Source organism: Gopherus flavomarginatus, chromosome 1 (assembly GCF_025201925.1).
Source record: "Gopherus flavomarginatus isolate rGopFla2 chromosome 1, rGopFla2.mat.asm, whole genome shotgun sequence".
NCBI lineage: Eukaryota > Metazoa > Chordata > Testudines > Testudinidae > Gopherus > Gopherus flavomarginatus.
The window spans coordinates 116,001,743-116,028,649 of record NC_066617.1 but is presented as its reverse complement, the minus strand read 5'-3'; the positions used below and the strand labels follow the sequence as shown (position 1 = coordinate 116,028,649).

General features: G+C 45.5%; 1 pseudogene; it reads right to left on the bottom strand.

Annotated features, from left to right (window-relative positions):
- The window catches only part of LOC127031632 (sodium- and chloride-dependent betaine transporter-like), a 47,130-nt pseudogene extending 29,547 nt beyond the window's left edge, over nt 1-17,583 (bottom strand).
- Nucleotides 17,584-26,907: the final 9,324 nt, after the last annotated feature.

The following is a 26,907-nucleotide window of genomic DNA, read 5'->3' as shown; positions in this document are numbered from 1 at the left end:
TCGTGGGCGGTCACCCTGCAGCGTGGCTGGGAACAGAGCCAGCTGGCCGGGGGACACGGCCTGTAGCTCTCACGAGGAGCGAGCTGAGGTGGCTGCAGGGTTCAGCTGATGGGGCCCGGGTCAGAGCAGCCAGTGGCTGGTGATGGCAGGGCAGCATGCCTGTGCCTCCCGCTCCCTGGTACCCCCACGAGCCGGCTTTGGGCTTGGCCTGAGCAGCGGCACGAACTTGGCTCAGCCCGGACTGCCACTCCACTCCCCTCCCTGGGCAGGAGGCGATGCAGGGAGGAGGAGGAGGAGGTGGTGGAGGTGGGGACAAGCCTAGGAGGAGCCCGCAGCTGGCACTGGAGGAGCGGCTCCCCCACCGCCATGTTCTGCCGCCACCCTCTGTGCTCCGCGGGGCAGGGCCGCACTACTGGCTCCTGCCTGAGTGGGGCTGGCCGCTGCCCATAGGAGAGCAGCAGAAACACGCTCCCCCCTGAGCCGGCTCCCCCTACCCCGCCGCACAGCCCCAGTGGCACCCGGTCAGAGAACAACAGGGCGGTCAGGATCCAGCCCAGGACACTGCTTCAGGTCAGAGCTGGGGCCCCAGTGTTATGCTGCCCCTGGTAATTTGCCTCCCCAAGCACCTACTTGTTTTGCTGGTGCCTAGAGCTGCCCCTGTTCCCACCCACGAGTTATGATCTACATGAGGCTCTCAAACATGTGACAGACACCTTGGAGTTTGAGGGAAAGAGGAGGGTTATTTACTGTACCTAGCTGTCCAGTCCCAGGAAGATCAGCATAAGGAAGAATAGGCAGGACCAGAGCTGAGACACAGGCATCATCGTTACAGCCTTTGGATATGCAGTGAATGCTAGGCCAGGACCTGCCAGTCAGATAGCTGAGTAAGGATGAGGTTTCCCCAACACGACCCAGCAACACAGAGACCAGTTTGATGTACTGTTCAAAAAACTTAGCCTGCCAAGACCTCGCTTTCCCAGAATGTATTGTGCAATGGTCACTGACACACAGGATAATAACTGCAGACATGAGCTGAGCGGCTGGTTTTGGAAAGAAGAATCAGGGATTTCAAAACAAGGGGGAATGCAGCTCTGCTTCTGGACAGTGGCACTAAGTTCATCAGGATAGCAGAGAATCCTGATAGCAGGTTCTGGACGACAGGGCCTCTGAGTCCACAGAATAGGCAGAGGCTGTTCTGGGCAACTGGACTGGGAACACAAGCAATTACAGAGGATGTAGGATTGGTTCAAGGTAGCAGCTCTGCTAACCTCATGGGCTGGCTTCATATTCAAAGGTGTCAGTTCCTAAAAAGTCCACCCATGCTTTAAGTTTTCCTTTTGGCCCTGCCACATTTAGAAAGCACCTACCTGACTCAGCCACTTCTGAAATGGGCACACCCTGTTCTTGTGCCATGAAGCCCAGCACAGAGAAGATAGCAAAGCCGGCCACAAAGCTGGTAGCACTATTCAGGAAACATAGCATGAAGCAGTCCCTGTTGGGGCAGAACCAAAAAGAGAGAGAGAGCGCGAACATTGTTTTCCTCTGCAAATTTACCACTCTGGGCAATTGCTTTGTGCTCAGCTTTCTGAATGGGACGTGAATCCATGCACTTGCTTACACTAACACTAGCCTGAGACTCCTCCAGAGGCCAGCAGCCCAAAACAGTATTCGGCAGCCTACAGCCTTGAACCCGGCACCACAAGAACTACACGATTATATTTGGCAATAAAAATGACTGGGGGCTGCAGCCATATATTGTAAGCAGGATGCCTCAATGAAGGCACTAGGGACTTGGCACAACAAGGGGCAACAGGAATCATCATATGAGGGTAGAGCAATGGAACAAATATTGAGAGAAAAAGGATCCTTAAATCACAAGGGACCTGATCCAAAGCCCTCTGAAACCAATCGAAAGACTCCCATTGACTTGAATGGGCTGGGGATCAGGCCTGAGAAGAAAAGGGAACTAGAAGCAATAAGCACTGGATGAAAAAGAACCTGTCATGCCAGACAAACCTTTCTGTTGCTCGTTCGGACTGAATTAAAACACACGCAGGGCGCACTAAAGAGGCTGGGATTTTAATAAGGCATTTGATGCCATGGGGCAGATTCTCCTCTTCTTTAGACCACTGTGAATCTGGCTAATTCCCTGAGATCAGACCTAGGTAACTGAACTGAATTTGGCCACATGTGTTACTACATCTTATTTCCATATCAGGTAACATTTACAATACCCACATCAACTCAACAGTGGCACCTCCAGGAGTCCCATGCCCCCTCTCCCTGTCCAGGTGGCAGAGTGCCACCAGCAGAGCCACTAAAGGCATTTCTTGTAGCCCCGGGGTTTTCTGGGGTAGTCTCCTACCCAGTCGCTGAGCCCTGCTTAGCTTGTAAGAGCTGCCAAGAGCATAGGATGAAATGACGTGGGCCCCACTTGTGATTTCGAAGCAGTGAGTGCCACAGCTCCACTACATTTGGCCGCCCACATGGCCCTCAGCCGGATGTGAGAGGGAGAGAGAGGCACAGGCTGCTCCTACCTGTAACAGTTGTTATTGTACTTGTTGTAGTTGCCCAAAGCTGTCAGGCACCCCTGGTAGATTAAGAGAAGAAGATCTGAGTGCCTGCATCCATCCACACCTAGAACAGAAAAGGACAGTGATTTCCAGCCATAGCTAAGGAAATAAATGGTAAAGTCCAGTCAGGGTACACACACTTTGGGGCAGCAGCTTGTCAGACATGGAGAAATCCACATCAGGCAGAGAAGGGAAGAATCCATACAGGGTGTGACATGTCTCTGGATTGATTGTCCCAACTTGGGGGACTGGAGTGAAGATTCCACCATGAAAAAGGAGGGTGCATGGGGATCTGGCATGGTATAAAGACTGTACCAGCACAGGTTGGAGATCACGTAGCCACTTGGTAGTGAAAAAACTATGAGTATCTCACAAAGCCATCCCAAACAAGTGCCAATAAAACCTCTATATGACACCACGCAGCCTCGTATTCCCTACACATGAGGATGGAGGAAGATCAGGACAACAGGAACAGCCAGGAGATGTTGGGTTCATAGTATCTCATCATCACCATGATTTTCATTAACTCATCCTGGCACCCATCGAGAGCAGCAGAGTTTGTTGTTTATTTCAGCCTTCAGCCACTGGCTCCTCCTCCACTGTATTGATAGCACTTTCTCTCACACAATGTGATGCTAGAATGCTAGTATACAGAGCCACAAAAGATGGGCTGCAGTGCTCTAAATCTTCCACACCGCCAGGGAAGGATATTAGTAGCAAGTTAACAGCCAGGAAGGAACACCTTGTCCACTATCCTTGCTGTCCCCTAAATGGTGCCCAGCAGGCTTCCAAGTGGCTGCAAATTGGCAGGCCTTCAAATACATGCAGCCAGCCACTGCTGTTTGAATTAACTGAGATCCCTCATGGACCCAGACCTACAGATTCACCCAAATTCACCTCTGCTTCTCTTTTCCCCCGCCCCCCACATTATAATCAAGGTCCAAACTTCTCCACAGCAAACTGGACTCAAATTCCGCAGCAAGGTGTCTGGCTCCTGCAGCTCTCCCACGTGGCAGACCAGAAATTCCATATCAGCTTCATTTAGATTAGAAAATGGAGGTTTTGAGTGAATTAACTGAACACAAATAAAACACTCAGCCCGTGTTGTTTATTTTCATATTAAAATTCCATTTAACTGAAGCTGTCTCCATGTTTTCAACATATCCCCGATTTTTGTGTTGACAAAACGTAACTGTATCTGAAAGTCATTGAGGGAAGCTGGAGGTGTTAGCAGCTGGGTAGGGAGCAGTTGGGCCTTTCGCCATCCAGGAAGATGTGGGAGACAGTTTGAGATTGTGGGAAAAGCACATTAGCTGATTTCACTGCTGATTATTGTAGCAGAAGCAATAATTAATGTTTAAATACTCTTCGTTAGGTCTCAGAATTAACACACTATTGGGATGCATGGAACAATAGTTTGGAGATCTGCAAACTCAGGGAACTAACACTGAATGCAAGTTACGCAGTGTCAAGCTTCCACCCCTCACACAGATAAGGGCTAGAAACAATGTTTTTTAAATTAAAGCTAAGATTTTGGAGTACAATTCTGTAAGAAGGTGCTGCTTTCACAGCAAATGCCAGAAATGCCAAATCTCAGAATAAAGGGGCTCCTGTTTATAAAAACTGGTCATTTGTAGCTCCAATAGTTACATACACACCTACTGCAGTTTGTCTTATACTAGGAAGCTCGTCTCCCTGAGGAAGAACCAGCCTCTTCCAAGAAAAGCTCAAGCTGGGCCAGAGAGCATGAAGATAGAGGCTTTTTCTCCTTTTGTTCATCATCATTTCACTTAAGGCTCAACAAAACCATCTGTCATACACTGAATATTTAATAGATGCTTCTGCATTTGCCAAGCCCCTAAATGGCAATGACCTAACACATCCATATGTTTAAAATGCACTGACAAAAAGGCTATATTTGTGCTGGGCTGAGATTCCCCCATCAACCCTTTTAAAGAGGCCTCAGTATTTTGTCGGTCTCTTAGGGGAGGGAAGTCCAACCTGATTTAGATAACAGTCAATTAAGGCCTGATCCTGCAAGGTGCTGAACCCCTGCTTTTCCGGTCACCACTTTGTTGGCGTCTCTCCACACCTCACAGTATCAGGCTGTATTCACTCACCTGTGGGTCTGAAAGCCTGGAAATGTCTGGCTTCAGGTAGAACGTGATCCCCTCAGCAGCACCAGGCAGGGTGACCCCTCGAATCAGCAAGACAAAAAGCATCAAGTAGGGAAATGTGGCAGTGAAGTAAACAACCTGGAAGCAGAGAGAAGGATAAAAAGGAAATGTTGTCACCCTATAGATTATACATCCAAAGCAAATCCTCTATTATTAACAACTGAGTCTTTAAATCCCCAAAGCCTCTGCTTTCACTGAATTCTAATTAAAGGTCACAAAAATATTTCTGTTGATGACCAAGATTTCCAAAAGTGAGCAGTGAATTTGAGGGAGGCAAGGTAGCAATTTGAGACACCCGGCAGAGGCCTGATTTTCAAAGCGTGATTGCTCAACACACTGAAAAATTCAGCCTCTTTAAGGCATCTCAACTTGAATCTGAAAGCTCCAAAAATCTTGAAGTATTTTTGAAAGCCTTGACCAGAGTTTTTGTAAAGCTCTCCTGTCCTCTCTTTTCTGTGGGAAACGAAATGTATTGTGATTGGTCAAATAAATCAGATGGTGCTGTTTCTGTTCCCTGATTGGAGGAGCACACAAGCACTTCTGGCACTGAAATTTGTCTCTGAAATTCACTTTTTTGAACATTTATGCTAGTAAACCAGATTTATTTGAACTATGAGGATAGTGAACACAAAAGGAACACAAATGTGGCCAAAGTGAACTGGTTTTAAAAAACTACTCATTCAGACTTGTCATATGAATTATTCTCCCAGATCTGGTATGTGGTACCGGGCCTTTAAGTATTGACTATTAAAAATTAACTTTCAGTCAAGATTTGACTTCCTGTTAACTACAAAGTGATGGGAGCTTCATGGCTGGAGAGAGACCAAATCGTGGGAAACATCTTTTATGGAAGAAGGGGATTGAAGAAACTGGCCACTCACCCCTCAGCAATTGTCACAAGTCCTCTAGAAATGTGCAAGACTAACCCTGAGTTGTATAACCCACCCTCGCTGCTGCTTGGGGGGGTTATACTCCAGCCCTGCACCACTGAAGCCTGAGTGGCTTCTTTAAGCCTCCTATGTGAAATATGTTATGCTCATCCAATCCAGGAATAGAAACAGTAACATGTGACTTATGCAATCACAACCAGCCAGCCCAGCTCACATTTTCAGTATTGAGTGTGGAATGCTCACAGCAGAGTCCTGTTTGTGAGCAATCCATTGGGTTAAAGAAAAAAGACAGAAAACCACCAAACTGAGCAATTACAAATAATGAGGAAGCGAGAGGTAACCACGATGAACCCCCTAAGGAGATTATTTCTAGTGGGATATTCACTCAGCTCTGGTGTTTAATTATTATTGGTGACTGGAGATTTGACACTAAAACAGGCCAATGTTGCAAAAGCCACCAGACCACTTGGGGACTGTGCATCAGCAACTGGATGATTGTGTGTTGCTAATGGTGAAGCAGCGTCTTTCACAAGGTTTCCCCATTACAGTGGACCATGCTGGTCTAGGACTTTATCATTTCCTCTAAGATCTTTCCCGTGTCTCCCCTCTGATTGACTTTCTTTGCTCTTCTCATAATGGACTAAATTCAGACCCAGCGTAAGCAGCTGTGACTTCAATGCAGTTGCACCCACCCATGCCAATCTGAGTACAGTCCTATGTCTTGTGTGTTCCCTGCCTCCTTTCTTCTTCTCCTCTCTCTGTAGCATGGAGAAGGCTAAGAAGGTGGAAAAGAGATATAATGGCAGCTAGGAGGAGGTTTAGGGACTAAGGATGCAGAGTTTGCTCTTACTTTGCCTGTGGACTTGATTCCTTTCCAGATGCAGAAGTAGCAGATGACCCAGTCGAACAGGAGGCAGAGAGCCAGCTCCCAGCGCACAGTGCCCAGATTGTGAATACCGTCTGTGAGTCCCAGGACCTGCTTCCTGACAGTGCAGGAGGTGAGAGAGGTTAACATCCCAGACTTGACTCTTCCAGCCGCCCCTCGCCCAGAGTTTTCATACACATCCCATAGCACAGCTGCTCAATCTCCCCCATCACTCCTGCTTCCAGTCACCCTAGCCCTGACAGCAATACTGTCTTCTTGGTCACCATAATGCCTTAGGTGTCTCTGGGATCCCCTCGCAGCCTGGCCCCCGCAGTTCCACCTCACCCTTTAATCAGTCTGGGCTCTCCAATTCTGCCAAAGCCCTCAATAGCCCCACTGCAGCCCCTAACCATTCACAGCACAGTCACTCCCGATCTCACATCACTGCCATCCCTTTGGCTGCCTCACAGGCCACACTCCATCAGCAGCTGCCCCTGCAGCCCTCCCAGTAGCATCAAAAGCTTCTAATCACCTGCTGGCTACTTTGTTTCCTCCAACCACCCCATGTTCTATGGCTCTCTCCGGGAACTCTTATGGTTATGGCCCTCATTCATCCCTACAGGTTCCCCTCAGCACCCAGGCTCCCTAAGGCTAGGTCTACATGATGAGTAGGGGAGGGAGGGGGTGATTCCCACTTCACCCAGCCATACTCGCCCTCCCCCTCACCTGAGTTAGCATACTGACAATAGCAGTGTAGTCGTGGTAGCAGGGGTGGCTTGTGCTAGCAGCCCCCACTACATGCCCATGGAGTTCAGGAGGGTTTGTACTCAGGGCATCCAGCACGATGCTGTCTTTGCCCATGCTACCATGGGTACACTGCTATTTCTACTCTTTTAAGCATGCTAGCTCAGATGAGAGCTGGCATCAGTATATCTACAAGAGCTGGGACCACACACTCCCGTTCAGAGTGTAGACACAGTGTAACAGAGACCATGTGAGCCTGCAGTCTGCAGCCTAATATCTATGACAACTCTATGTCCTCCCGGCCAAACCTCCCCCCAGAACTCTAGGGGCTCCCTTGTAGCCAGCAATGTTGTACTGAAATCACAATGGTTTTTGTAGCTATTGGTGGATGGACCCATGGCACGGGAGTCTGATACAGTTCTTCCTCTGACTCATCCTGTGGCATTCTACAAGTCACTTCACCAATGGGGAAGCTGAGACACAGCAAAGAAAAACCCACAGCTGGCCTGTGCCAGCTGAGTCAGGCTTGTGCGGGGTGGGCTGTGGGGCTGTTTCATTGCAATGTAGATTCCTGAGCTTGGGCTGGAGCCCAGAATCAGGGACCCTCCCACCCCGAACGGTTCTAGACGTCCAGGCTTGGGCTGGAGCCTGGGTTCTACACAGCAATGAAACAGACCTGCAAGCCCGAGTCTCCTGGCACAGGCCAGCCGTGAGTGTCTAGTTGCTGTGTAGACATACCCAGATAGGCTAAGTGGGATAATGGATACTGATCACCTTTGCAAAGCTCTTTGAAAGCAATGGATGAAAACATGCTATTGTGATTGAGCCCCTGATTCCCACTTGCTTCCTGTCACTTCCCTAGATTGGGAGGGGGCACGGTTGTGAGTGCCAGTCCTTAGAATTACAACTCCCATATTGTTCAAGCCCCCTGAGGGCCGGTGCTGGACGATTCCCTACAGTGTATTCTGCAGCATTACTCCTGTCAGCACTCCTGTTTGCCTTCTGGGTGTTTTCACGGGGTGCATAGGTGCCCAGCAGTAAAGAATCACAGAAAAAGTTGCTTTCCTCTAACACTGAACAAGGAACTCAATTAGAATAAGGGGAAAAGCTACTTTGTCTCTTCCTGCTTCACCGCAGAGCATCTTTGCAGAATCTCTTCCAGCCCCCTCCCACTTGGCCTCCCGCTCTAGATAGATCATCACACTTGGTGTGCGTACATGCGTGCCCGCTAGGTGTCGGCAGGGTAGCCCTGCCAACATGTGTTCAGGCCCTGTGTATCCACAGCCTGCGGGTGCTGAGTGCATCTGCCATGTCAGAAAGAAGTGTCTGTGTGCGTACATGCATGTGTTCTCAGTAAGGGTTAATGTCCAACCTCTGGGGCTCTGTGGTGCATGGGGTGAGACAGCATGTGTCTTGGGAGTGCCCATGTGCCCCATGGATTTCTGTCAGTCAGTGTGCCCTGTCAGTATGCAAGTTTGCATGTGCAGGGAGTGTACTCATGTGCCCCATGATGTGTGATGTGCCACAGTCCTGGGCTCCGAGATGTGGCCTTTCAGAGACTCCATTTGGAGTATTCACACACTGCAGTGACCTCTTGAGGAGAAAAGAGTCTGAAACTGGGGTACGTACTCCCAGAATTCAGTAATGGGGGAGGTGGCATTAGCAGGCGCTGTCCAGTTCTCCATGTTAGAGTGATTCAGAAAGTCCACTCAGCGACCTACAGCGGAGGAAGCAAGTCGGTGAGCCTGGAGAATTCTTGTGCTTCTCAGCCTTTGTGCTCCCTCCCGCCTCCTCCCTGTTCACTCCAGCTGCAAACAAACACTTCATGTTGCCCTGTAAAACATCACTCTCCTCCTACCCCTGCCAGAATCCTAGGCCAGGAACAGTAAGAGGGATGGGGAAAGTGGAGGCTCCTTACTGAATAGAACCCAGATGGCTGTGGAATGCAGGGTACTGCGGGGCAGCGACGATGGTTACCCAGGCTGGGAAGTTACTTAATATTAAGAGATAGCTCAGAGAGGAATTTCCCTGGCTTTCCCCACAAATAAAGCTCTGCTTGTGGAGCTGTGAGAGTTGGATCCTCCTTTGGGGAAGGGAGTGACCCTTGTCAGGGGTATGGCAAGGGAAGGACTGTGAGTCAACTGAACATGGAGAAGGGAACTTTCATAAATCCAGATTCCATGGGCAGAAGGGACCACTGCAACCATCCAGTCTGGCCTCCTAGATGACGCAAGCCATAGACCTTCCCCAAAATAATCCCCAGAGCAAATCTTTCAGAAAAACATCCAACCTTGATTTGAGACTAAGAATTTTGCCAGGAAAGCTTATTTTACTCAGGGAACAAGAGGTGGAAAAAGCAATACTGGACAAAGCACAATTTTGCCAGTATAAGCTGCAACCACATGAGATGGGCTTTGCCTGCACAGTACGTTGGTGCAGCTATACTGACCATGCACTCCTAGCAGGGACCTGGCCTGAGTAAGCCAAAGACTGACTGAACAAACAGTTCTCTGCTGTGACGGAGGCTGGCCCAGATGCTTGAGGGTCTGAGGTGCAGTGAGTGGTTTGTGCTGTACCCCGTTACACTAGATAAGGGCAGTGCAAGCTCCAGTGAAAAGCTCCTTCCATGGCTTAGAGTGGGGTGAGGACTCCAGACTAAAGCTGGTCTGAAAATGGGTTTTTGCTGCTGAAAAGTTTTGAATTTCCCATGAAAAATCGAAAACCAAAACATTTTGGTTCAGAAAGGCTGCCATAGGAGCAGGGGCGACTCTAGGTATTTTGCCGCCCCAAGCATGGCAGGCAGGCTGCCTTCGGTGGCTTGCCTGTGGAAGGTCCCAGGTCCCGCAGATTTGGCGGCAGTCTGCGGGAGGGCCACTGAAGCTGTGAGACCAGCGGACCCTCCGCAGGCATGCTGCCGAAAGCAGCCTGCCTGCTGCCCTTGTGGGGACCAGCAGAGCGCCGCCCGTGGCTTGCCGCCCTAGGCACATGCTTGGCGTGCTGGTGCCTGAAGCTGCCCCTGCATAGGAGTTGTAGTTTGGCTGCCGCACGCTCCCACTATGAGCTGAGTTCCCCAGTCAGACTGCCTGACTCATGATGCACCATGGTCTCTCCTCATGGTGGCAGGAGGCTGTTGCATCCTGGCCATGGTGCATCATGAGAGAAGTAGTCTAACTGGGTGTCATAACTTTCCTACTCAGATCTGAACCTTCGAGTTCAGAACATGAGAACCTAGCATGAAACCTCCAAAGCTTAATTACTAGCTTAGATCTGATAGCGCTGCCATCAATCAGGAATTTTAAGGCCTGATACCCTCTGGTCCCCCCAAACCTTCCCAGGGGACCCCAAGACCCAGATTCCTTGAGTCTCACAACAAAGGGGAATAAACCATTTCCCTTCCCCCTCTTTACCTCCTCCCAGATTTCCCCGCTCTGGGGACCCTAGGATACTCCCTGCTTCAAGTCCTTGAAACACAAGTACCGAGAGATCAAATCTCTCTCTCCCCTCACCCAGATGGTATGCAAAGTCAGGCTTTGTAACTCTAACACAAAGAGATGTTCCCCCTCCCTTTGTTTCTTAGCCTTAACCAGTGAAAAACACTTAAACAGGTCTTAAAAAGAAAGCTTTATATAAAACGAAAGAAAAAGACATAAAATGGTCTCTGTATCAAGGTAACAATATACAGGGTCAACTACTTAAAGGAAAAAAATGAATAAACAGCCTTATCCAAAAAGAATACAATTTAACACATTCCAGCAACTACACACATGTAAATACAAAAAAACCCAATATAAACCTATTGTCTTACTATCCTTGTACTTACAACTTGGAAACAGAAGATTAGAAAGCCTGGAGATTCCTGTGGTCACTCTCAGAGCCCAGAAAGAGAACAGACCAAGAACAAAGGACTCACACCCAAAACTTCTCTCCACCCAGATTTGAAAAAGTCTTATTTCCTGATTGGTCCTCTGGTCAGGTGTTTGGTTCCCTTTGTTAACCCTTTATAGGTAAAAGAACATTAACCCTTAGCTATCTGTTTATGACACTGGGGAGCCCAGTCCATAGAGGTGAATGGGCACATGAGCAGGGCTAGATTTCACATTAGGCTCAGTAGGCACATAACTAGGGATGCATAAAAATTAAATTTTTATCACTCCCAGGTCCCAGCAAGGGTGGGGCCAGAGTCGGCTGAGCGAGAGACAGCCATGCAGCTCTGCTGGATCACTCCTCACTCAGCCCAGCAGACACAGTTACCTTCTAGTGGGGCTGGTGAGTGCAGTCAGGGGGCAGAGCAGGTCTCTGGGGGGTTGTGGAGAGGCTCTGGGTAGTGGGGGGATTGTGGAGGGGTGCTGGGAAGTGGGAGGGTGAGGGAGGTATGTATGTGTTGGGGCAGTGCGGGGTCTGTGGTGGAGGGATGCCTAAAAGTTAAAAGTGACAATACCCTCACTGCCCGCAATGGTTAGGCGCTCCAAGCCACTGTGGGGGTACCCCACAGTTCCCATCTGCTGCCAAACAGTGGGGATCCCTGGAGCTCCCGGCCAGAAGTGGATAAGGGGTTTGTGGGGCTGTGGGCCAGAGCAAGTGGGGGATACGCCTCACCCCTTACATCTGCAGTCCCTCCCACTTCCACCCCTGCACTCCTGCTGGGGAAATGGGGTCAGAGTACAGGGGCTTACCCCGCTACTCCTGTTGGGGAGAGGGGTCAGGATGCAGGGGGCTTCTCTTGCTCCCCATCAAGAGCACCAGGTGGGTATGGGGAGTGCCGGGGCAGGCAGCAGAACAGGTCAGGGCACCGGAGTGCCCATTTTTCCGGGGGCCCCCAGTTGACCAGGACCCCTGGACATGGGTCCTGTTGGCCCAGTGGCTAATCTGCCACAGCTTCCAACTGCTGCGGGTGGCTGGGAATCACCCCACAGCTCCCAGATTCTTCCTGGCAATCGGGGCTCCGGATCTCCGAGCTGCCACAAATGGTTGGGGGACCCTGCTGCTCCTGGCTGCCATGGAGGGGGGTGCTGCTCCCAGCCTCCATAGGCAGTGGGGGACCCCAGAGTGCCAAGTCCTGGGTGGCAGGAGACTCTGGAGCTCCAAGCCCCTGCAGGTGGGGGTGGGGAGCTTGGAGCTAGGGGGACCCGCAGCTGCCTAGACACCAGGGAAGGTGTGCAGACCCTGCCTAGGGACATGCAAGGTGTAAATCCAGCCCTGCACATGAGGAAACCAAACAACACCCATTTGGCCCACAACTGCATATTGAAATCAAAATATTGTAGTTTTCAGCTGAATATTTCAATGAAAATTCAAAATTTTCCACATAAAGCAAACAGTGCAAAAAATATGTTTAGTCAAATACTCAATTTTCTGTCAAAAAGCAGTTTTGATGGAAAGTTTTCAAACCCAGATCCTCTTTCCAGAAAGAGACTAGCTGAAGCTGTACCTGAGTTCCAAGGATTATTACAGGTGGCCCAGGGAAGCACAGCAGTAAAGGAGCTGAACAGGTAGAAGATAGCCCAGGACAGGCTGACGATGTAGTTGATATTCAGATAGGATTCGATGACTTGTGAGGCGTATCCAATTCCTAAGAGGGAAAGGGAAATGGCCCCAGGCTAGCCCCAAATAGATCAGACTTTAGCTTCAAATAGTGCCATAGGCCATCCCACTGGACTTGCAGGCGGGGCAGATTAATGAGCAATTTGGTTCACCAAAGAATCCTGTAAGACTCAGGTTGAGGGTGGGCGATCCAGATGTGGTTCATCATGGTGGAGAAATCAGAAATAAAAAGGGTTTTCACTGCTAATTACATCCCACGCCCAAACAGTGGGTCAGAGCAAAAGCATAGGGTCAAGAAGGTGCTGGAATCTCCATCCTTATTGTTTTTTAAGGCCCAGCTTGACAAACCCCTGGCTGGGATGATTTAGCTGGGGTTGGTCCTGCTTTGAGCAGGGGGTTGGACTAGATGACCTCCTGAGGTCCCTTCCAACCCTAATCTTCTATGATTCTAGGAGGTAGCTTCTAATCCTGGCTCTGCCAATATCAGCAAATGCCACTCTGAGCAAATCACTTAATCTTTCTGTGCCTCAGTTTCCCTCTCTGTAAAATGAAGATCATAAAACTTCAGGATAGTTGTGATATTAATTGTCTGCAGTTTTAAAGTAGAGCTGTCCAGAAAACAAGAATTCCATTTCACAAAAAAAGTCAAGGTTTTATCATTTGTTTTTGTTCTGCTTCAGAACAAGAAATAGATGTTTTGAAATTTTTCACACAAAAACCCATGAGACCCAGAAATTCCATCGTGGACCCGAGAAACCCATTCATTGACTCACCTTCAAAGAGAGGGCAGATCTTCCGCCAGGCGGTGACCCCTCCCTGGCTGGTGTACTGCCCTAGCGCTGTCTCCAGGAAGAACACTGGGATCCCACAGGTGAAGAGGAAGATGAGGTAGGGGATAAAGAAGGCACCTGCAGAGAGAGAGAGAGAGAGGGTAGCAAATGGAGGAATCTTTACTACTCGATATTATCATAATTACTCATTACCAGGCACACTAAGAAGTGAGATGTACCATCAAGGCTCAGGTAAACACCCTTCAATGTAAATGCCTATCCGAACTAAATGGACCTGGTGGGCCTGCAAAACTGTGCAGATCTTGCAAGAGAACAGCCTCTCGGCTTTCTTCTTCTTGTCCTGGAAATACCCCATCATCCCTGTTCTCATGCTATTTCAGCAGTGCCGCGTCTGGTCCTGGCCAGAACCTGGAAGAGGAGAACGGCAAGAAGACCAAAAAAGCCACAGAAAATAAATGTTAACTATATTTTTCAGCCTTTAAAACCAGTTTGAGCAAAGTTTTGGGAAGATAAGAGGAAATCTTATTGTATCCAAACTGGGTCCTCCTTACCAAGCAGTCACAGGACAGCTCTCTCCAGTTGATTCTAAACTGCTGCCAGGATCTCCAGCCTTTCCTTCGCCCATCTCCTAATTTGCCTTTCCAAAGAGAGCAGCTGGACTCCACACTTCAGAACCTACCCACCCCAGTCTAATGGCAGATATATGGCAAGCAAATGCCATTCTCCTCCTGGTTGAAACAACAGCCCTCAGGGCCTCAGACACAAAGAACAAATGATAAAAGTTAATATATTCCCATCCTTTGCCCCAGTCCTCTGACAAAATCACAGATGTTTGGAATAAAGATTTGGGTTCCTTCTCTCAAAAGCAAATCTGGTTCTTCTTAGATCTGTTTCTCCCTTGTCAAAAACAGTCATGGAGACCCACATTCCTTCCCATGAAGGATAATTAACAATTGGGTCTAAATAAAGAACATTTCTCCTTGTTCTTATGTCAGTAATGTTAAAATAAAGAGCAACATCAAAATGTTCCCTAAACACGGATGTATTATAGTTGCAGAGGACGTAGAGCCAGCAGACCCTTCATATCTAGGATCAGTCCAAGTTCATGAAGTAGGAAACATGGATCCTGTACGTATTCAGCTGAAGGCAGCTGCTCCTTTTACAGCCACATAAAAGACCTTCAGTCAGAGTTCTTTGGAGACAACAGTATTATCCAGTACTTGATTAGATGAATCCTTCCGGAGATCCCATACCCTGTTTTCTGATTCTGTCCTAGTGGCTGATCAATTTAATGAATAATCATTTCTAAAAGTGCCATCTTACATTTATAAAGCTTCTTTCCATTCTGAAGTTCCTAAAGTGCTAGCCATGATACTAGGGTTAACATCTATTTTTGCAAAAAATGACATGGAAGCTTTCATGACTGTACAAGTGATCAGCGACCCCTCAACACAGTTCTGAGCCATTGGTTCTCAATGAGAAGGGTGCTTTGTACTAGAATATGAAAACCACTTTCTGTAGCATCTTGAATTTTCTGTGGTAGTCTCCCAGCCAAATTTTGCCCAGACCTAGCTGTGGCCAGCTTGAGAGATCTAACAAGATCACAGCCTGATATGTTACAGCTACATTAGAAATAACCATTGAGGCAAATAATTTAGTAATTTTTAATGCAACAGAATGTATGCAAGTAGCTTTTTCAGTTACACTGGTCATGATAGAGACTGCAAGGATTATCAGTCCTGATACTCCTGCTTCACCTGGCAGAAGAGACCCAAATGCAAGGTCACTGTATCCTGGCCTTTACTGAATGGGAAGTCAAAGGGAGAGTGGTATATAGGACTGTAAACATTATCTCAGGACCTGCCCATGGAATGGGAGAACAAGGTGTGCTCTTAATACCTTGCAGGACTATATTATTTTAGTTTTCCTTAATAAACCAAAGTCTAACCATTTTTATAAACCAACTCGTGATGTTCAGTTATCTCCCCCTCACTCCGTTTCATTTTACGGTCACTAGAAAATCTCATTTTTAACCATGTAAAAGATCTTACTGCAGTTTTACTGTAATAAGGAATTAAGCAAGTCACACTAGAAGCAGCAGTAAAGGGGGATGGACTCTCTCTGTGGGAATTAGTTTCAGAGTGGTAGCTGTGTTAGTCTGCATCTGCAAAAAGAACAGGAGTACTTGTAGCATCTTAGAGACTAACAAATTAATTTGAGCATAAGCTCATCCGATGAAGTGAGTTTTAGCCCATGAAAGCTTATGCTCAAATAAATCTGTTAGTCTCTAAGGTGCCACAAGTACTCCTGTTCTTTTTCTGTAGGAATGTTCCCCTGGCCAGGGGTTAGCTACTTATAGATCTATTATTGGGGAAGAGGTAGAGGTAGCGCTGTCCTTTCCTTTCTCATCCTCTCAGGCACACCCTCCTGAAGCTCCTCAAATTCATCTTTACCCCCAGAACAAGTGCCTTGCCCTTTTGCTTTGAAAATCCAGTGACCTTACTCTGCTTTAGAATTCACTGGGGACAACACACCTCTGTTTGGATAAGTTTTTCCTGATCCCTGATTACCAGAAATACCAAAGTACTGGGAGAAAGGCTACAATCATGGGCCAGTCAGGCCTGAAGGGTGAGTTTAGTGTGGACGGGAGCATCGCCTGGGTCACAGAACATACAGGATAGGGGGCAGCTGTCCAGGTGCCCTTGAGGAGGAGCCCAAGCCCTGAAGGAGGTAATAGAATATCAGAGATGGAAGGGACCTCAGGAGGTCATCTAGTCCAACCCCCTGCTCAAAGCTGGACACATCCCAACTAAATCATCCCAGCTAGGGCTTTATCAAGCCTAGTTGAAAGCAGCTATCCAGATCCCCCCTCATTCTTCTCTTCTGCAGAATGAACAATCACAGTTCCCTCAGCCTCTCCTCATAAGCCATGTGCTCCAGCCCCCTAATCATTTTTGTTGCTCTCCGCTGGATTCTTTCCAATTTTTCCACATCCTTCTTGTAGTGTGGGGCCCAAAACTGGACATGGTACTTCAGATGAGGCCTCGCCAACGTTGAAAAGAAGGGTATGATCACGTCCCTCGATCAGCGGGCAATGCCCCTACTTATACAGCCCAAAATGCAGTTAGCCTTCTTGGCAAAAAGGGCACGCTGTTGACTCATATCCAGCTTCTCATCCACTGTAACCCCTAGGTCTTTTTCTGCAGAACTGCTATTAGCCATTCGGTCCCTAGTCTGTAGCAGTGCATGGGATTCTTCTGTCCTAAGTGCAGGACTCTGCACTTGTCCTTGTTAAATAACAGCAACAAAGTGTTTTCCCCTGCCAAAAGATCAGCTGTGATCAGAGACAGCTTGGGAATAGCTGGGAGGAGGAGGAATGGAGGCTGGGGAGGAAGGGTCCCAGGGACTGTTGGGTGGGGGAACTGACAGAGTGGGTTCCCTGGCGGAGGGAGCCCCCAAAGGTTCTGATAATTCAGCTGTGTTTTAGATAAGCATCTCACCTGTTGGCTGCCTATACAAATGGCAAACCTAGAGGTTCATCCATTATTAAAACGGGAAGCCTACTGAAAGCTGGAATGCTCCTCTCCATCCGGCAGAGCTACTCTGAGCATCCATTCTGAGTGAGATTGTCTCCCACAGTCCAGCTTACCTCACTGTGTGATTGCTTCACTGGAGGTACGGGGGGTAGGCATGGTCTGTATGTATCGATGTGTATATATGAACGGATGAAAGTGCCTCCTCTGGTGCGCATATTCCTGGGCCAACATCTCACACAGCCGGGGCTTTATGGACTTACCTCCTCCATTTTTGTAATAGAGATAAGGGAATCTCCAGACATTGCCCAGGCCGATGATCTCCCCAGCCATGGAGAGCATAAACTGCATTTTATTACTCCACTGGCCTCTTGGCTCCATTTCCGGCTTCTCCTTTTTGAGCAGCACCATGCCGCCATTGGGATCAGCCTCCACAGGTGCTTTACTCTCCGTGGCCCAATGCAGCAGGGAAAACAGAGCACAGACTGTAAAAAGCTGTTACAAGACACACAGGAGTAGTATATCCCTCGATAGTATTCATCACCGTGCATTTTGACAGGTTTCCATACCCTATTTGGGACTTTTGTCCTGCCTTCCCACCCCATTTCCGTTGGCACCGAAGTTTGGCAGTTGGCCATTTTGAAATTTGTGTGTGTATGTGTTTGAATAGGGGAAGTGTTGTGTATGTTTGTGTTGGAAACATTGAGAGAAAAAGGTTGAAAGACTAGCGTGAGAGACTTTAAAAATAAAAAAGAAAGGTTGAAAGAAGAGAGGTAAGTTATTCAAGAAAAGAGAGATGATGGTAAAGGCCTAGTTTGGTATGCTATTAAAGAATAGAAAAATTTGAGATAAATATAAAAGGTGTATTAACTATCAGGGTGGATTAAGAAAAAAGTTAAAAAATATTGAAAACTAAGTTTAAAAAGGAAATTTACTAAGGCAAAGCCTGTTTAGTAAGCACCTGGTAAAAACTATAAAGAGTGGCTAAGAAAAACACAATTAAACTATGTACTATTAGAGTAGGTTAAGAAAAAAGTCTTTAAAACATTAAATAATATTAAAAACAATAAGATAGGTTTTAAAAGGGAATTTACTAAGGCAAAGTCTGGTAAAGTCAAAGCACCTGGTAAAAAAGTGAATAAAAAAAAAGCATTCAATACCAATGTAGGTTTAAAAAAAGCATTTAAAAACATTAAAAACTAGATTTAAAAAGAAAATGTACTAGGGCAAAGCCTGTTTAGTAAGCACATGGTAAAAAAAAGTGACTAAAAAAGCATTCAACACCAGTGTAGGTATTTAAAAAAAATAAAAAGGTCAGAGAGAGAAAGAACAGGGCAAGAAAACAAGAAAAGGGACAAGAAAGCCCCCTTTGCAAAGGGCAAAGATTGAGAGCACATGGTTGAATCAGAGAGAGACAGAATCTTTACCTTTTCTGTCTTTCTGTAGAATGAGGCAACTACTCAGTTCAGAAACTTTCAGGCTTGTTATCAGCGCCATTGGATTGGACCAATCAGAGTTTGTTCTACAGCAGCCTCATATAATTCATTTTCCTGAACCAATCCTATGGTCCCAAGATTTTAAACAAGAGCCAACTCCCTTCTCTCCCCCTCCTCTCCCCTCCCTTGTAAGTGTCTTATTCTTATCTAAAGAAACAGACCCCCAGCATTTTTTTCACCATGTTGCCCTTTTACATTGGGTTTTTTATAAAAGTTAAAACCATAAGCTTTTAGTAACAGACAATTTTTAAAAGTTTTCCTGTAGACACATCCCTTTTGCATGTGTTTCAATAAAAAATCATGCAGAAGCACCTCAGGTTTAAAGCACAGGTTTTTAGTGACAGTTTATATTTTCCTTCTTTTGTAAAACACTGGATCAGAGAGAAAAAGTTTGTTGTCAATCCCCCCCCCCCTTTTTTTTTTCTTAATAAATAGAGGTGAAAGTTTTGGAAAGGAATAAACACTTGAAAAGACAAGTCTATCTGAAGACACATTCCTTTGTATAGGTGTTTTAATAACATGTGAGTTTGCAGAAACAGTCCAGGGTTAAAAACAGAAAGCCTGTTTATAAAAGTAATGTATAGTGATAGACTTTTTCCCTAGGTTTTAGACTAACGTGGTTATTTTTTAGTAACTCCAATATGAAACAACAGGCTTTTTCAGCAAAGCCATTGTTAGCAAAAACAGCCTCTGTGATTAGAGATAAGAAGGCCAGAACATAACAAGAAAGGCCTAGGCCTTCTTTTAAAACAAAATTATACCAAAAACTTGTACTAAAAAGAATAGTAACTTTAACTGTAAATAAGCTTACTATATAAAATAAAAACTTTTTATAATAAAAGTTTTAAAAAGCTAAAGTATGTAACTAGAGGCCTTTTGTGTTTTTTTCAGGAAAAGCCCCCCTCCTCTGTTCTTATCTAAACAACCAGGACCCTGTAACAAAAGCAGACCAACACATACTATAAACAAATTTTAAAATGTGTTTTTTAAAGTAATGTTGTCATAGTATAATTCCCAATTCTGAACCTTAGCATCCAAAATATGGGTACTAGCATGAATTCCCCTAAGCTTAATTACCAGCTTAGATTCTGTAGTGCTACCATCAATCAGGACTTAGAGTAGAGTGCCTGATAAACTCTGGTCTCCCCCAAAACCTTCCCTGGGGACCCCCAAGACCCAAATTCCTTGAGTCTCACAACAAAAGGGAATAAACCATTTTCCTTCCCCCTCCTCCCTTCCTCCCAGCTCTTTCCCGCCCTGGGTACACTAGGAGATCACCCTGATTCAAGCTCCTTGAATCACCACACAGAGAGGAATGTTACCTCCCCACCCCCTCCTCTTTTCCCCTCACCCAGAGGCAATACAGATTCAAACTTCGTGAATCTAAAACAAAGGGATTCCACCCATCTCCCTCCCTGTTAAGTACAGACTCAATTCCCTTGAGCCTCAACAAGGGGAAAAAAATCAGACAGGTCTTAAAGGCAAAACTTTTAATAAAAGAAAAAAAGAATAAAGAAAATCACTGCAAATTCAAGATGGATTATTACAGGATCTGTCAGCTTCTAGAAACTGGAGAAAAAGCCTCCTCCAGCAGAAATACAATTTAAAATACTTCCAGCCAAATACACATTTGCAAATAAAGAAAAACAAATAAAAAGACTATACCACCTTTCTACCTTTGTACTTACAAAATTGGAAAAGAAGATTAGAGAGCCTGCAGGTACATGTGGTCACTCTCAGAGCCCAGAGAGAACAAAGCCAAACCCAAAAAACACAAACAAAGGCTTCCCTCCACCGAGATTTGAAAGTATCTTGTCTCCTGATTGGTCCCCTGGTCAGGTGTTTGGTTCCCTGTTTGTTAACCCTTTACAGGTAAAAGAGACATTAACCCTTAACTATCTGTTTATGACAAATGTCTAACTCCCCCCTCTTTTTAATTTATTAAATAAATGAAAAAACAATCCTACCTGAAGACAATTCCTTTTGCAAATGTTTTAATAAAATAGAGCAGGCAATAGCACCCCAGACCTAAACCCACAAAACCTTTACTAAGAAAAAGTTTTTCCTCAAGGTTTTTAGTGAGAACCATTACAAACAGCTTTTTGAAGGTAGTGGATTAGAAAAGAAGACCCCTTTGAAAAACAGGCTAGCTGAAGACACATTTCTTTATATTACACCCTTGGCATAATTGTTTTAATAAAATGTAAGTCTGCAGAAACAGTTCAGGGTTAAAAACCTGTTTATAAAAGTAATAAAGTTTTTTCCTAGGTTTTAGGCTAAGGTGGTTATTTTTTAGTAAGCGCAATGTGAAAACTGCAGGCTTTTGCAGCTGTCAGCAAAAACAGCCTCTGTGACCAGAGAGAAGGCTGCCCTAGGCCTGTTTTTAAAACAAAATTATGCCAAATACTTGTATTAGAAAGAATAGTAACTTTAACTGTAAATAAGCTTACTATATAAAATAAAAACTTTTTAACCATTAATGTTTAAAGAAGTTAAAGTATGTAGCCAGAGGATTTTTGCCTTTTTTCCCCCCAAAGAAAACAAGTAAAGGGGCCCCTGCTCTGCTCTTATATAAATAACCAGGAACTTCTTTTTCTCCCACACTGTAAGGAAAGCTGCCCAACACATACTATAAACAATTTTAAAATGTGTTTTTTAAAGTAATGTCTAAAACCCTCTTTTGTAACTTATTAAATAAACACTTAAAAGACAAACCTACCTAAAGACACAGCCCTTTGTTTACAGGAGTGTTTCAATTAAAAAAAAAAAAAAAGCATGCAGAAACACTTGTGGCCTAAACCCTGACTAAGAAAAAGGTTTTAAAAGCTTTTTCCCAATGTTTTTAGTGAGAACAACTTGAAACAGCCCTTTTAAGGTAGTGGATTAGAAAAGAAGACCCCTTTGAAAAACAGGCTACCTGAAGACACTCTTTTTTATTTAGTTCCATTGGCATAAGTGTTTCAATAAAATGTAAGTATGCAGAAACAACCCAGGGTTAAACACACAGAAAACCTGTTCATAAAAGTAATGTATAATGATAAAAAAGTTTTCCCCTAGGTTTTAGGCTCGCATTGGTCATTTTTTTTTTAGTAAGGACACTTTGAAACAGTAGGCTTTTGCAGCAAAAATAGCCTCTGTAAACCAATAGATTAGAGATAATAAGGCTGTTTCTTTGCCTGCTTTTTAACAAATACAAGTGCAAGTTATATTAAGTTTTGTAAAAGAATAAACACTTTAAAGGACAAGTCTATATGAAGACAGAGCCCTTTATTTAACATTTTTACAAGTGTTTCAATTAAAAAAAAATGAGCATGCAGAAAACACCCCCAAAGTGAAAACCACAGAACCTTAGTAACAGATAGTTTATATGCCCCTTATTCTGTAATCCAGTGGATTAGAGAGAAGTTTATTTTCCTCCCCACTTTTTAACAAATTCCTATGAAAGTTATAGTAAGCTTTTATTTTCCTAGGGCTTTTAGATTTAGGTATGAATTTTTTGTTGCATTATCAGAATGTTTTTGTTTTTAAATGTTTGTAACCCGTGTGCTGAGACACAGGTACAAGCTCCTGTGTTTGTTTTGGGTCCATAGATTTTATTAAAATAATACAACACAGGCTGGAACTGGAGCTGGAGCTTTCTCTACACTTTAAAAACAGATAAGACTAATTAGGCTAGCTAGTGCTCCATGCACTGTAGTCTGTATTAGCAAGTCTCTAGGAGTCACTCCTTCAGTTTGCTTGGTTTTTTTACACAGACTGCTTTCCTAACTTTTTTAATACTGTTAAAGTTTTAAAAAATTGTGAGATTGCATTGAAAGATACTTTATGAAAGTTATAACAAGTATTTTATTCCATTTATTGATTGTAAAAGACAAAAACCACTGCTTTGTAACTGCCTGAAGCTTAGAGATAGCCTATCTGAAGAATACCTCACCCCCTGACTCCCCCCCTGCCGACATGCTTTTAACACTTGCTAAACATGCAGTGTTTTATTATATAAAAGTTTTTAACAGTTAACATGAAAATACAGAATTGTCTGAGATATAACTTAACATGAACTTTTTAAAGGATATTCTGTGTGCAGTGAGACCTATTTGAAGCATTATGTCTTTTTGTAAAGTTTATTATGAAAAAGCAGTATTGACTGAGCTGTAACAAAACAAGGCACCTGTTAGGGATATTTTGTAGATGTTTAGTGAACTAAAAAGGCTTAAGATACTATTCTGTCCTTTTAAAAATAGTGCTTTTAAAGTATCAAAACAACAACTGGGTAAGAATATGAAAATTGGCAATTGAGGGGAGTTTACATATGTGTTTTAATAAAAAAAAGGATTGCTTTTTAAAGTTTGGATTTATTACAAAAAACAGAAGAAAAAATAGCTTATGTAAAAAAAGTTAGCTTTTTTTTTTTTTAACCAGAGATATGGAGCCTTCCTCCCTCCCAACCCCACCCCTCCTCTGCTTTTTTTCTTCTTCTTTTTTAATGTTTTTTTTTCTTAATTTAAACCAAGGACAAACAAATTTTAAAAAAAGCCAGAGCCACAGAGATTAGGCCCTGGCGGTAAGAAAGCTGTCCTGAGTTTTTGGGGGCATGTTGATAACTCTTTCAGTGAAACGCTTTTGCAGGCAGCCTATCTGTATTAGTTGTTATGCTTTAGCATGGGCAAGCGTTTATTATTCAGAAGCACTTTCCCACTTTATTAGGTATTATCTCCCTCATTTTACAGCCTATCAGAAATATTAACAAAAACAAGCTTAAAGATACTTTATAGCAAGGTCTGCAAAGCAATAATTACTATCTTGTCTAAGCCCCTAGAGAATATATTTTATTTTGTTTTTATAAAATACTTTTATGCAAACTGTAACCCTAGATGATGTACAGCATTACATATGAAACAGTAGACGAGAGACCTGAGACATTGTTGAAATGAGAGGGGCTATGATTAAGTCCTAATGCAGAGGGCCTTAGGGTGGAAAATGAAAAGGTGCGGCCGAAGCAGAAGATAGTATATTTAAGAGGGGTTCTGGGGCTGCTTTGCAGCAGTTCATAGGGAGCCTGTAACCCTCAGGCACAAACACCAGGGCTGGGTGAGGTGGGTGGGCCTTTGTTAGAGGATCAGGCCATTCATATACCTTTTGTTATTGTTGACAAACTGTAATCTACTGGCGCATATGCTACGGGGGCAACCTACTGCCCTTTTGACAAACCCCACACCCCTTGAACTCCATAAAAATACGCTTTACATAGTTATTTTTAACTGACATCTTATCTTACAACACACCTCATTTTGTTCCCCAAACATGCTCTGTTAGTGTTTCTTCTTAGCAAGATTTTGTAATTTGCTGAACCTTCAGATGTCCTGATATTATTGAGACTGTTCCGATATTAGGAGCTTTGTCTTATATAGGACCCTATTGTCCCCTGATAGGACCCTGTTGTGACAAAATGTACCTTAAAATAGCACCCTGTAACCCCAGTACTCATCATTTGTTGCTGGTTGTGGTATTTCATACACAGCATGCCTTGTAAGGTATCATATGAGAGGTCATGAGCTGCTGAAACTCATTGTTCTGTCAAAATATGTATATCGGTAGTGTGTAGGAAGTTATAAGATTTTGCCATGTGGTTGTTATTGAAATATGTTGTGAGGCTGGGAGGCACCTACAGCTAGCTCCCCAGTGGCAACAAAAGAGGGGACCCACACCCAGGTGAGCGTTAAATGATCATCACCAGCCATTCACCAGCAGGGGAATTGTAAACAAGGGATTTACATTTCAGTAAGACACAGTCCTGCAAACACCGCACAATGGGGATTACTTAAGTCTGTAACTCAGCAAGGCCCACCGGGACATGCCTGGGCCAGTATCTTCCCTGGGACATGAATTGAGAATATAAAATACTGGATGATGGCATCATACAAGCTCCTCTCTCCTCCCACACCTGCACTGAAGGCAACAGGAACACTGGAAAGACAAAGACTTTGAACTGGGGAGATTGGTCTCAGGCTGAGCAGAGAATTCAGACTGTGTATTAAGAGCCATAACCTGCCTGCAATATCCAGTGGAGCAAGAAAAGCTTCTTGATTTAAAACTTACTAAGTCTGATAACATTTAGGATGTGGAATGTGTGTTTATTTTTATTTCTTAGGTAACTATTTCTCACCTTTATGCCTACCACTTATCACTTAAAACCTATCTTTCTGTAGTTAATAAACTTATTTTAATATTTTTATCTTAACCAGGGAGTTTGTCTGAAGAGCTTGGGGAATCTGCTCAGATTACAGGCTAAGGGTATGGCTACATTTGCAGCTGTACAGCGCTGCCGCAGGAGCGCTCCTGTGGCAGTGCTTTGAAGTGCGAGTGTGGTTGCGGGACAGGGGACATTTACTGATTTTTCCCTGGGTATGTTTCGTGAATGGCATAGAGAGCATCCATGCAATTTAGCTGGGTGTGTCCCTGCATGTTGTTGACTAAGTGATCACAGTGCCTGGAGGGATTTGCTGCTTGTCACTAGCAAAGCATTGTGAGAGACAGCCCAGGCTGGAGAGCTAAGGGGGCACAGTGATCCCACAGTCCCAAGCTTCCCTCTGGGGGTCCCATCACACCTATTCCCCCCCCCAGCTGCCAACCCAATTTTTCACACTTGCTATCTGGTCACCCTAGTTCAGTTCTGATTCAGTAGGTAGGACAAAATTATGGGTCAGGTTTGTTTCCAGTTCAAATAAAAATAGCAGTTCAAAATGCTTCTCTAGTTTCAGTTAGTTCTGGTCCCTCTCCCAGTGGTGCTGGAACATTTTTAATAGTTGGGGTGCAAAAAGCCAGTCCCTTACCCCTGTCTGCACCCTGCCCCCCAGAGCTGGGGCTGGGAGCAGGGCTGTCGCTACAGGAGCAGGGGAATCGGACAGGGATAAGGGGGCTGAATCTGGGGCCAGCACCTGAGACCCCAGGCGCGGGTCCAGCAGCTGGGACCTCCTGGCATGGGGCCATAACACTGCATGGGGGCCCAGGAGCGGAGCCCAGGCGTGGAGATGGGAGCCAGAACCCTGCATGCGGGGCAGGGAGCAGAGCCCCACGTAAAACCTAGAGGTGCTGCAGCACCATCATACCCATAGTTCCTGCCCCTATGCCCATTCTCTGACCACAAACTACCCTGAATCTCAGAGACATCAGGACATGGAGCTGGACTTTGCAGATGGCCATTCTCTCTATAATAGGCCAAACCAAATTGCAGTAACTCTGAGGTAGTGTATACAATAGCAAGCATGGGATAAACACCTAGGCAGACAGATGGCAAGGAGTGCTGTCTACTAACAGCAAATCACAGTGCCTTTGTGGCCTAATTTTCCTATAAAAAAGATGAGATTAAAAATATATCCGTTATGTCAGATGGCATCCAGGCTCTCTTCTTGGGTCCCCAAGTAACTGGCAGGGATGCAAGTGACACAGATGCTCAAGGTTTTGTAGCTTACTCAGTAACAGCTTCTCTCTCTCACCAGTCACACTATCACGCAGCACAAGAGTTATGCAGCCTTTGCTCAGTTCACCACCTTTGCCTTGCCTGTTGCTTCTAAGAAAAAAATCTCTGCACAACCCACAGACGTGAGGTCCTATTTCATTCCTTTCCCTCGTGCTTTCACGTCAGAGGAGATCCTGGCTAGTTTCTTGTTTCCTTTTAACAGTGTCCACTCTCAGGGACCAGCGGCAGCCTCGCCACGTCATTTTCAGACACAAAGTGTACTGCATTCAGCATCTCCTAAGAGGCTAGTTTTTCCCATCTTCACCTGTTTTGCTATCTCAAATACAGAGGTGCAAGTAGAAATCATGTCTTGCTGGTATGCTGCACTCATGGGAGGGACACAAAGTGGTGGCATGTGATCTCCCCAAGTGACCCCTCCCTGCCCTGCCCCCAGCCCAGGGCCCCCATGGTCTTCCCGTCCGTCCCCTTCCCATGATCCACATCTGTCCCACATTAGCTAGGAGGGGATGGGCTCTGTCCTCCTCCCACTGTGCTGGAGGATTCAGGCGATGCAGTTGCGTGGAAGGGCTGGGTGTGCTATAGCCGCACCAGAGGAGCTGCCAGTGTGGGTCCTGGAAGTCCCATGTTCTGCTTCTTTTGCTGTTGTGATTCCCAGGAACTCAGGGCTCTCTGGAACCGCAGCGGGGAAAGGAGCAGAATACGGAGCCGCCAGGCAGCCTCACACTGGCAGCTCCTCTGGCACAGCTGCTGTACCATACTCAGCCTCCTCCCACCGCCCCCTCCCCCCCACCTCCCCTGTCCTCTGGCAGTGCTGCTGTAC